The sequence below is a fragment of the Amphiura filiformis genome, chromosome 6 (assembly GCF_039555335.1).
Source record: "Amphiura filiformis chromosome 6, Afil_fr2py, whole genome shotgun sequence".
NCBI classification, from domain to species: domain Eukaryota; kingdom Metazoa; phylum Echinodermata; class Ophiuroidea; order Amphilepidida; family Amphiuridae; genus Amphiura; species Amphiura filiformis.
In genome coordinates this window covers 56,589,947-56,603,210 of record NC_092633.1, presented here as the reverse complement: position 1 = coordinate 56,603,210, position 13,264 = coordinate 56,589,947, and the positions used below count along the sequence as shown (strand labels likewise).

The 13,264-nt window shown below is 35.5% G+C and overlaps 1 protein-coding gene across 1 annotated transcript in view; it reads left to right on the top strand.

The window, feature by feature from the left end:
• LOC140155696 (replication factor C subunit 4-like) overlaps window positions 1-13,264 on the top strand; it is a 443,685-nt gene that overhangs the window by 352,430 nt on the left and 77,991 nt on the right. The gene's annotated exons all lie outside the window — the stretch shown is intronic.

Genomic DNA, 13,264 nt, shown 5'->3' with positions numbered 1-13,264 from the left:
AATATATTGGAATTCAAAACCAAATTCTTGTTGATTGTCTTTACTAAAACATTTCGAGGGATTTAACTTGAGCTAATTATTTTCAGACCATTTGGTGAGTTGATCCAAGATCAGCCTCCGGCAAAGCCTGCTGTGAACCAATTCAATTCTTCGCAAATATCAGGACATCCACATCACAGATTATAGAATCATATTTTAAACATCTAGAAGTTGCCAGCTACGTCATTGGTTAGAATTTGTAAAACTAATGGACCAAGTTTTGTACCTTGAGGGACTCTCCAGTGAAGAAAAACATAATCTGAAAGAACATTGTTAAACCTATTGCTGTCTATTATGAAAGTCACAAATCCAAGGAACCATGTCCCAGGGACTCCCATGTAGATTATCTTCTCGACGAGAATAGTGTGGTCAACTAAATCAAACGCCTTGGAAAAATCGCTTTTTACTGTTCCTATGACTTCTTTCTGTACACTTTTCAAGATCCACCAAATAATGTGACATTGCCAGACTGCCTTTTGTCAAGTTAAAATATCTAGGAACTTGACGAAATTTGTGTTATTTGTATGCCTAGATTTTAATTTGATCAAACTAGAGTGTCGTTAACTACAAAAAGGTTGAATGGTTTCAACGCAACGATTAATCAATTAATTAATGTCAAATTGTAGAGAATATTTCTCAAATTCGAGGAGCATTTGTTGATCTGTTACCATGGTTCCCTTTTAAGATCTTATAACGTGCCATTTTTCCCAGCAAGGTTATCTATACAAAAATATCAAAGTAAGTAACCGCATGTTGTAATTTGATAATCGTATTCAGTTCTTTATTTCGTGTTTAAAGGAGTATTTCGTGATCCTAGCATCCTCTTTTTATGACATTTTTCTTTATATATCCACGAAAAAAGCATATTCCCAAAATTTCAGTTGATTCCGATATTGTGTTGGAGTGTTATGCATGATTATGTGTATCACACTGCTCCATTGACAATACGTTGTAATTTCGTTCTGGTGCACCAGAACGAAATTCAAATTTCACGATATCTTTGCTAAACGAATTAATCTGCAAGAAATATTTTGTACATAAACATTATGTAGCCAGAGGTTTCCAGTGATATAAAAATCTCAACTTTTTTTGAGAAAAGTGGGGATGAGGCTGTGGATCACGAAATGCCCCTTTAAGAGTGATGTTAGAACTCCGGAGCAATGATTGTGACTGTCCTTTGTTCACGCCTAGAGACGATGCTTTACCTAACTGAACGCTTACGCTTATCATAGCGATAGGTGAATACAATTTGTTTTTAATTTATCGCCCCACACTAGACGTACGCTGTAATCGCACCATGGATTATCAAAGCAAAAGACCTGGATCGTAATACTATAGAAATTTCACATTATGCTGACAGCACTCACACATGTATTAGTGTCTTTGAAAAGAGTGGTATTATGTTTAATCTATGATTGCACACATACACAGACATGACAGGCGATGAGTGCAGCCTACTTGTAGTGCATGCCAATACATTCAAAAAATGTATTCGCCTATTGCTATGGTCATTAATCATGTTACATCACTAGTTCTACGGCGAAAAGTAGCATTAACAGCTCTATTTATCTCGGAAATAGGAAATCGAATGTATGGATTAAATAATACTATAGTCTTTTCATTGTCACCCCTCCATATATATTATGTTTAGTTCATTCGCCATTATCTTGTTACTATCTCGCAATATCTCACCACCCCACACCCACCTGAAATATTTCAATTTTAATTGCCATTTTGAAGTAAAATTATTAATAAAGAATATACGCAATTTAACTTAACAATTAATATGCATATATTTAATGTTGAACCATGTATTTATTTAATTTACTTAAAAAGCAAGGAAATCATAGGCTATTTTAATATTGTAATTAATAAACTGCTACGAGGAAGAAAAAATCAAACTGGAACAATGACAAGTTATCAATCAATATTTACCAAGTGTTATTCTGGGAGTCGTACTACTTGCTATTTTTGTATCATTGTACAGCGCAATATTAAAATGATAAAGTGTCATATTATTTTTCAAAATAAAACGTTTGGAGCAAGTAAGTAATAAATGTCAAATATTCATTGCGCATTGAATTGTACAATCCACGCCCTAAAATATGTGGGTGCCTTTTTGTGCATCATTTTGATTATTTTCATTACTGATTAGTTGATGCACCCAGTGGTGGCACCACAAATTTCCCGGGGGAGCATTGGGGGAAAAGTGAATTTCAGAAGGGGGTCGAAAATCATGAAATATCCGCAAAATTACCGCGAAAATGTTTTGTCGATTGTTTGGTTTTATGGAAGATCTCTGACTTGGTGAAGTTTCCCTCCATTCCCTCACTTGGCGCCACCATTTGATGCACCCTATCATTATCTATCATTATCAGTGGCGTATCGTCATAGGGGCACGTGCCCCACCTAATCGATCTGAATTAGAATTAAGATTTAGAAAATCGGCTTGTGCCCCCAATCATGGTCGGGGTTTGTGATAATGAGGCAAAAAAACCGTGTATTGGGCGACGAAAAATATCTGTTCTACGAGCTGACTGACCTTTCAAGTAGAGCCCATCGGTCGGGCCGTTTTTTAAATCTGGGTCAGTCGGGCTCGTTGAACAAGCTCTTTTTCGTCGCCTTAAAGTTAAAATAGCAAGAATTCAGTAAGAATTCGTTTCTGAAAAGCAAAATTGTTCTTCTGGTTGGCGACGCCTTCATGAATAAATACAAACTTTATTTTTGTTGTCCCAGGGAAGAATAACAATGCTGGTATGTGTATATAACTGGCAAGTTATATAGTTTCTACATTTTGATTCTTATATAAACACTTTGTTATAATTGTTTTCCCGGAGTCATTGCACCATTATTGTTATTTCTCTACACGACTAATTTTTCCTGTTTTAAAGGTTACGCTACTCGCTTGTTGTTGCTCTTCTAGATAGGTTGACGGTATATAGACGCACGTCATTTTCACTCTTAGAAAGGAAAAGGAAGTGTACAACCAAAGAAGGTAAGTACTTGAATATTATTTGTATAGTTTACAGTTTGTGTGTATAGTAATGGCAATGAAGGCTTTAAGACATTGTCGCTTTGCTCAAAATGCAGAGAAATATCACATTGTATTGATAATGGCCTCAAAAGAAAGATTGGGAACAACAGCACGATGAGAATGGACAAACATTATTGTGATATATCAAAACGAGTAATTGAAACAAAACTTGATTTGCTTTAATTTTACACAAATCAACGTTAATCTGCAGGTATGGCCATTTCTTTATATATTTAATGGCAAGCACCAAGCATGACCGTTACACGATGTAAACACCACCAAGGTCGTTTTCGTTTTTTCGTCATATCTTGGTGTCTCTATTGTTCAGAAATTACAAATATTAGAGTTGACAATGCTATTGGACAATTTTGGACAAATCTATCGTAGTCGAAAAGTTCCGAATAGAGTTAGCATATATCCATTCGTAGTAAGCGTATTTTTTTAATGTCTGAACTATATAAGGCATTAACAGCTATTATCAGTGTGATAACGCTGATGGGTTGGCGCCAAGATAGTTGTTAGCCTTCCGCTTGAAGCTCAGCCGATTCTGGTTGGAGGTAATTGGACCAGGTAGAGCATTTCATGAGGATCTGGAAGGAATGATCTCTGGTGGCTGACCAGGTTGGATCTTGGAAGTTTGACAGATTGGTCGTGGGATCTGACTGAGCGCCGTAGACAAGGATCAGTAACAGGTGTTGAAGGAGTTCTGGAGCTTCGCTATAGAACATCCTATGAAATAGAGTGATGACTCCCACTGCTCTTCTATATATGCTGTTGTATTTGATAGTTCTTTCCATCTTCTTCTGACACGCCAATGATCCGTGCCGCTCTTCTTTGTTTAGCATCCAGTTCAGACAGAGAGGTGGGAGGAGCATCCATACATATTCCATTTTGGATCGGATCATAGTCTTGTATATCGTTGCTCTCTGAGAAGGAACAAGGTAGGGAGCCACACGTTTTCGTCCGTCATAAAAAAGCGCGTGTTTACGCCCAAACGACTTCAGGTAATTGTAGATCCATCATTTGTGCTCATTTTAGTGACAAATTTTTACCCCATCACTTTTATGCCCATGCAGGGGTAGACGGACAGTAAAATGCATGATTTTTATATCCCTATTGTAAAATCATTTCAAGAGATATTGACTTCTTACTTCTTTGTTAAGTCATTTCCTTTTATATTTAGAAGAAAATTTGGTTAAAATCGCATGTTCGTAGAAATTTTAGCCAAAAATCAATTTTGCCTATACTTTTGTACCTAGTCAGAATTTTCCAATTATGCAATAGGGCGCTCATATTGTGACGTCATAGCGATATTATGTGCATAAATGATTCGAACGCTTAGACGTTGATCCACAAGCCTCAGGACACTTAACAGGCTTGTAAAGTGTGGCAAATACCTCGTATTTGGTCATTTAAACCTAAAAGTGCCCATTTTTGCGCGAATTTATTCCACTTTTGTACCATATTTCACCAGTTCAGCATCACGATGGCAAATATTTTCGCGCATTTGTACCATGAACTTATTTTGTCGCCAAAATGTGCTGGATTCACTATAGTTCAAGAAAAAAAATCCACCCCTCCCCATTCCTCAATGTCAAAAAGAAATCTACGCCACTGGACAATCCTCGTCCTTGCGTGTATGACAATGAAGTGTATTCTGCTCTAAATGTCAAGAATGCTCTAAATGTTTACGTAGCAAAACTGTACACATTTGTTATTTTAATAATTTGCCGCTTTTGCCTAGTTCAGGAATCGTTAAAGAATGGCGGTCCGTTAAGTGACAGACAGGTTTCATTGTTTAGGTGGATATAGTCAGGTAGTAAGAATTATTTAATTTGGTTACAATCAATACAGCAACATTATTCTGAGATATCTTGCTTTTATGAAGCGAATTCATACAGACAACATTTGACAATAACCTATCGTAGTATTTGATTCATTTTGTGTTGACGTTATTGTTACTGCATTTGGCGGCGTCAATATAAATCAGTAAAGAAGACTTCATGCAACCATGTACACCACTCTTGAGCCTTGTTTATCAAAGACAGCATAGCGTCTAGTGGTTAGAGCATAGGACTCGTCTTCCAAAGGTCTGGGGTTCAAGTCTCTGCACAAGCAGATACGTCCAGATTGTTGTTCCTGTCCCCCCTTGGGTATATGGGCAAGAAGTACCTGAAATGACGATGTTTTCCCCCATCAAAGTTGAGTAAACATTGTAACACCTTTGACTGAGGAAGCAGATGGCTCAGTAGTTTTCTTCAACACATGTTTAAATTTACGTAATCTCATTACGGAAAGTCATTTACGTTACAGCGGGGTTTTTTACCGTAGAGTCGTTTTAAAGGAAACTCGTAAGTGCTTCAGGAAATGTTTGTATTGTTATGGTTCAATAGTCAACTAAACTAAACAAACCATATTCTTTGTACCACTTTCAACATTTTCATACAAAGACACCTAAATAAATGGTAACGTAAATGACAGAGAAAAAAATGGATGACAGAGATCCTGATCTCAAAAATATTAATATTATAACACACCTCAAAGAAGTACAAAGCTTCGATCCATGCTTATCCTTTGAAGAATGTTCGATAAAACCTTATTATCACGATTATATAGGCAATTAATTGAAAGAAGAATTTTCAAATATTTAAATCTTTCTTAGAATGACCATTAAGTAAAATATTGCTTTTGATGTTTTCATCATGCCAAATACTTGCAGGCTTTTTAATTACACATCTACCAAGGCTCTCTCTTTCTCTCTATTCTCTCGCCCTCACTTTCTATTACTCCTCGTTTCGGAGTTCTCTGCTCATTTGTCAACCATATACTCTAAACGTCGCAAATATCGTCATATTACTAAAACTGACTTTCTCGTTCGTGTGCTATTTGATGTATTTTCCGCATACCATGCAATTTGTGAAAATTATGCTGAAAGATGTACACTACTCTTGAGCCTTGTTTATCAAAGACAGCATAGCGTCTAGTGGTTAAAGCATAGGACTCGTCTTCCAAAGGTCTGGGGTTCAAGTCTCTGCACAAGCAGATACGTCCAGATTGTTGTTCCTGTCCCCCACTTGGGTATTTGGGCAAGAAGTACCTGAAATGACGATGTTTCCCCCATGAAAGTTGAGTAAACATTGTAACACCTTTAAACTGAAGAAGCAGATGGCTCAGTAGTTTTCTTCAACAAATTTACGTAATCTCATTATGGAAAGTCATTTTCGTTACAGCGGGTTTTTTTTTTTACCGTAGACATGGTAGAGTCGTTTTTAAAGGAAACTCGTAAGTGCTTCAGGAAATGTTTGTATTGCTATGGTTCAATAGTCAACCAAACTAAACAAACCATATTCTTTGTACCACTTTCAACATTTTCATACAAAGACACCTAAATAAATGGTAACGTAAATGACAGAGAAAAAAAATGGATGACAGAGATCCTGATCTCAAAAATATTAATATTATAACACACCTCAAAGAAGTACAAAGCTTCGATCCATGCTTATCCTTTGAAGAATGTTCGATAAAACCTTATTATCACGATTATATAGGCAATTAATTGAAAGAAGAATTTTCAAATAATAAATCTTCTTAGAATGACCATTAAGTAAAATATTGCTTTTGATGTTTTCATCATGGCAAATTCTTGCAGGCTCTTTAATTACACATCTACCAAGGTTCTATCGTTCTCTCTATTCTCTCGCCCTCACTTTGTATTACTCCTCGTTTCAGAGTTCTCTGCTCATTTGTCAACCATATACTCTAAACGTCGCAAATATCGCCACCTTTTGTGAAGTCATATTACTAAAACGGACTTTCTCGTTCGTGTGCTATTTGATGTATTTTCCTCTGGTGTACACCGTAAAAGAGTATTGTTATCATGCATGTTATTCATCATGGTTTATGTATGCCGCATTTTCAGATCTGATATCGAGTACAGAAAACGACATTGAAAAAAGAACAAAAGGGATCATTACGGGAGTAACAGCAGAAATAATGAGTGTTGATGCTATTTTCTGGATATTCACCACGATGTTCATTATTCCTAATGTTTCTTGTCAGTGTAGCGGTCAAGGTAAGAGGATTACTTTATGAAGTCATTTCACTCTTTAATAGTCAGAACTCCTGGAGAATGTGATAGATTAATCAATTAAATCATAGATTTATAGGATGATTGTTACTTTAAGGGATGGGGTATGGACGTTTGAACAGTATTTTTGTGGGACATGAGAGCACATCAGGCATATCGAATTGCATTCTGAATACGAAGAATGTCCTTCTGATATCAAATAATTTTGATTTTTTGAAATTCGCGATATAATACGCATTTTATGGCAAATGATTAAAAAATGATATTTTGATATTTAACAGTCCTCGAAGTAAACTTTATAAATCTAATGATATGTACTTAAAGTGTATGTAGCTGGGAAGAAAAGCCGACGATCAGTTGAAAATTTTGACCTCTCGTATTGAAGATATGGAATTTTTTCCCAAAACACCAAAAAAAATTAGGTCTTTTTGGAAAAAAAAATGTATATCAATAATATGAAAGTTCAAAATTTTCAATTGATCGTCGTTTCAAGTTTACTTCGAGGACTGTTAAATATCAAAAATTTTAAAAATATCAAATTTTAATAATTTGTCATAAAATTTGTATTATATTGCGAATTTAAAAAACAACAACAACATTATTTGATATCAGAAGGACATTCCTCGTATTCAGAATGCAATTTGATAGGTCTGGTGTACTCTCAGCTCCCACAAAAAATACATGAAAACGTCGCTAAACGTTAATATCCCATTCCTTAAGATTAGTCAGAGCAGGTATTTATAACCATAATGTTATAACCTCTGTAGTTTGGCACACTTATTACCGGGGAGGGGAAGGAAATGCAAGGTACGACATCCCTTTCCCAAATCCGCTAAAAGGTTTTACAGTTTGTGCAAGCTTATTTACATGGGACCAATAAATCCAAATCAGGCATAAACAAATTACTTCAGGTCTTCATATAATATGTATATATTGTAAACAATTTAAAAATGTTATGTTATGTTAAATTGTCGAAGTGAATTTTATCGGGTTTACTTGTATATAGGTCAAAAAGATATTTTTCAGTTCTTTTGATTGGTACGAAGGTATTGTTCTAGCACAGAAAACAACTTGCTGTCCTGTAAAACGTCCTCACTCCATATCAGCCTGTAGTGTAGAAAAAGAAAGAACACTACATGTTGTGAGATCTTGCAACTGTTCAGCAAGGCTGAGCAGTCAGTCATGATAATTGATGTTTATATTTTTGTTAGAGAAAACGACCAAGTTTGGTACATTCGCAAGTAATCTTTAAAGAACCACCAGAGTGTCGATTGTGGTCAAATGTGGTTCTTATTGGGAACTTCGGAATTATCACGACCTTATGTTTGCCGACTTCGCCGAGTCTTTCGCTTGCATACTTTCAATAAAAATATAAATCAGAATTCATAATGCTCTTGCTGATAGTTCCTAGCACTATTTCTTTGTGGCATTATTTTATTCTGATGTGATCGGATTAACTCAGCTTGTAGCCTAGACTGAGTTGAGCTTTGCACTTACATAGTTACCCTCCAGCCGGGCGTGTGCTTACATTACTTATACGGGATAGATCAGCGTGGGTAAATTGACAACTTTAATGGACCCAAAAGGGTAGATGTGACATTTAAGACAGAAACGTCACCATGCTAATTAGGGTTAGGGTTAGAGGTTAAGGTTAGGGTTAGATATTTTAGGGTTAGAGTCAGGGTTAGGGTAAGGGGTTAGGTTTAGGGTCGATTGTCTTAAATGCCACGAAAGGAAAACCCCGAAAGGAAATCCATTTACTCGGTGTATTGTTGGCATGGTCTGGTATCGGAAGCGATACTATAATTGAACTAAGAATCACTTATCACCTTATCCTATATATTTTTATATATTTTTACCATATGGTATTGAAATAAATTTTGTCTGTTAATTTATCTTTTTATTGTATAAGCTCTATATCTTATGTAATGGCGCTATATAAGTCCTGTAAGATTGGATAAGATTAGCCCAAGAGTCCCCCAAGGATCGGTATTAGGTCCTCTGTTATTAGTCCTTGGATATTAATTTAATTTGTAGATAATTTCCATATTTTAAGATGATCCAGTTCATCGCTACAGTTATTACGGTATCACTTTGCAAATGGTAAATCGTTTGAATAATTGGGAAATAAGATTCGATCAGAATAGGATATAAAATTATTGGCCTGGAGCGTTTACATTAACTATCAAAATTCAGACTTTGGTCATTGTTATAGATGGGTTAAAATAGCCTGCTAGTGGTTCAGACGAAAGCCCTGTATTTAAGACAAAATAGGGCATTTGCATATAATCTGTAATATTTATATACTGACTGTATATAAATTAATAATATTAAAATATTGAGCTCGTTCAACAAATTATCATACTCTTTTAACCCGATAACGTTTCTTGAACCCACGATGTTTATCCTGAAAATGTTCGTTGAACCATCCCTGCTGGTTGAACTTGTTATTTTGTCATATACCCTGGACGTTGTAACTTGAATGGACTTTATCGATCTGTGATGGCATGCTCTCGTGACGGCGACCTTGATTTATTTTAAGAAGCAACAATCATAAATGGCTACACTTCTAATGATTTTCTGCTCAAATTATGTGATGGACATGTATCAAGTTAATTTGAACTCATCCATTTCTTATTAAATCGTTCAGGTTTGATACCTTTGTGTACTTTTGTCCACAAAAGGACATAATGTTCTGTTCATGGACGTTGAGAACAAGGCCTGTGAGGTTTCATGCGTCAATTTGCATTAAGCTTCATTGATGATTTGTTTAAATCCAACAAATTGTCGATTAGTGTTTTTAAATTTTGTTCACGGCAATGTTTATTGTATAATTTTGTCCAAAGGAGTAAGAAATAACCTTGAAAGCAAAGCAATGTAAAGCAGAGCATTTGGCTCAATATCTGTTACCATGGTTACTGGTACTTTCAATTACATTGGAAGAAACAGAGACTTTTATATCAATGTTCTATACTCAAGCACCAATCACAAAACCAAAAAAGTTGAAAATAAAGTGCTGAATCACGTGACGATTCAAGTGTACGTGTATCCTAAAGTCTAGACAATCTCCATCAATCACACAATACTCCAACAATAAATTTCCATCAAACTGACAAAAAATAAAAGAAAAAAATGCCCCTCTGACAAAAAATGAAAGAGAAAATCTGGAGGTCAAAGGAAAAGAAAAGGGACAAGGAACCCCTCTTCCACCAAAATTCACCCTGATCGTGGCCAAAAAAGTGTAAAATGCAACATTTTTCACAGTAAAGCCCTTTTCATCCCGATCAGGGGAAACAATAATGTAAAGTACAATTTTTCCGCACATCATCTCTCTAAAAAACAAAACCGGTATATGTATTGTATGATGCAACTGCAATTTTTTTCGTCTGTGCCCCCGAAATTTTTACCCCCTCCCCCGACCAAGAAAGCTTGCTACGCCCCTGAACCCTCCAGCCGGGCCTGTACTTTTACCCACCAGCCAGAACAGTTACCCGCCATTGGTATGCAAGCGGGTGTGTAGCGACAGCCCTGTCAGTGAAACATTATCTGGATTAGCCCAAGACTTCCCCAAGGTTCGATATTAGGTCCTCTGTTATTAACTTATTAGTTATCCAGTTATCCAGTTATCGTAACAGTCCCACACTGAGCGAATGGTCAATCGGTTGGATAATAGGGAAATGTGATTTAATTAGAACAGGATATAAAATTATTGGTCCTGAGCGTTTACATTAACTATTTTAATAATATTAAAATATTAATCTCGTATACTCTTTTAATCCGAAAATGTTCTTTGAACTTACTATTTTCTCATTATTTTGCACGTTGTTTATCTCAAAATGTTCGTTGAACCATCCCTGCTGGTTGAACTTGTTATTTTGTCATATACCCTGGACGTTGTAACCTGAATGGGCTTTATCGATCTGTGATGGCATGCTCTCGTGACGGCGACCTTGATTTATTTTAAGAAGCAACAATCATAAATGGCTACTCTTGTAATGATTTTCTGCTCAACTCATGCAATGGTCATGTATCAAGTTAATTTGATCTCATCCATTTCTAAATAAATCGTTCTATAAAACTGATCAAAGGACATAATGTTCTGTTCAGGGACGTTAAGAACAAGGTCTGTGAGATTTCATGCGTCAAATTTCATATTTTCAGCTTCATTGATGATTTGTTTAAATCCAACAAATTAATGGTGTTGAATAGTGTTTTTAAATTTTGTTCACGACAATGTTTATTATTTGTATAATTTTGTTCAAAGGAGTACCTTGAACGAAAGGCGACGATTGTTTGCTTTGATAAATCAGAGCATTAGGATCAATATCTGTTACCATGGTTACTGTTAATTTCAATTACATTTGATGAAACGAAGACTTTTATATTAATGTTCTATACTCAAGCACCAATCACAAAACCAAAAAAGTTGAAAATAAAGTGCTGTATTCAGGGATTTTGAATAATGGGATGGGCGACAGAAATCACGTGACGATTCAAGTTGTACGTATATCCTAAAGTCTAGACAATAGGCGCCATGTTGCAGGAGGGTTAGAGTTGCCCTTATGAACTCTCACCCTCCTGGCTGTAAGCGAGTGCACATTAAATGAATAACAGATCTCCATCAATCACACAATACTCCAACAATAAATTTCCATCAAGCTGAATCACTACTTATAATCAAAAGATTTACCCCCCCCCAAAAAAAATAAATAAAAAAAACTTGAACACCACAATCTCAGCATAATAATGATTCAAGGTGAATTAAGCAAAGAAAAGTATAAGACTGTTTGGTTCATAATCGTCAATGATAATTAATTTTAGGTACTTCTTATATACATTGTAATCATGTATTAAGTTGTAATGTATCATATTGGACTTTCTTAATTCGTTTTCCTGCTATGTGCTTGTCATTTGTAAATTGTAAAATGTATTTTATTATTGACGCAACAAATATCAGCTGGAAATTTAATGATATAATATGAAATAAAACCAATATCTCCTTTCAAATAGCGAGTCTTCATTACTTGTCTCAATACATTTCGAGGGTTGAGAGCCTCAACTCACAATCACCTGCTCCCACAAAATGAGCATAAAGTCACCAGGGCACTATCAAAGATAAAGTCCATTAATCAGGACAAAATGTAATAGAAAACAAAAGACATTGTACAGGAAATATTGATTTTTGAAGACCAAAGCAAGGAGCCAACTTTATGCTCATTTTGTGAGAGCTGGCCATAGTGAGTTATGGCTTTGTGGTTCTGAACCCTCGATTTGTATAATCCACTTCATTTATAACAATGTAAGATTGAAGCATGACCTAGCGGTGTTTGCACTCAAATAGTGAGAAGCTGTGAGACAAAGTAAGCTGACACACAAAAGGAATGGTATAGGTTCTAAAAAAGAGGGTGTCATCTGCGCCCCATGAGCTTAATTTTTTTCAGGAGGGGAAAAGATCCACAACTTTAATTTTGATATATTATTGGTATTAACCCACGAACCGAAAGACATATGGAAATATAAATGCGATTATTGGATTCCTTGACTCCTTGCCTATAAGGTCGCTGTATTAATATAAAGAAAAAACTGTAGATTGCTAGATAAATTGATCAAACTGTAAACCATGGCTCCTGTCATTTCACTCGCTTCACTGTCTGCAGAAATGTCTCAATTTAATCACTTCTACTCTGCACTTCTACAATCATGTAAAAGCTTTCTTATTACAATAAAATGCCACATGAACGCATTCATTATTTAAAGTCTGGTTCCTTTTCTTCTCATCCCTGATAAATTCAAAATGTTACACACAGCCTCAAAATCAGCCTTTGTACCTGAGCACGCAATAAGAATTTCAAATTTTTTAGCGAAAAAAAAAGGGCTCAGAACAAAATTTTACAATTAATTTGTTGGGAGTGCTCTTTCTTTTCCTTACTCTTTTTCTTCAATACTTCTGTATACGTGAAGTGTTACTTTAAGAATTTAATTGGAAACTATCTCCTAATCGAAAACACGTATTGAACTTGTCGCTTACTATGACCTTGATGTATTTTAAATGAACATAACGGGTTAATTATGCCATATTTGTTTATGAACTCATTCGTAAAATA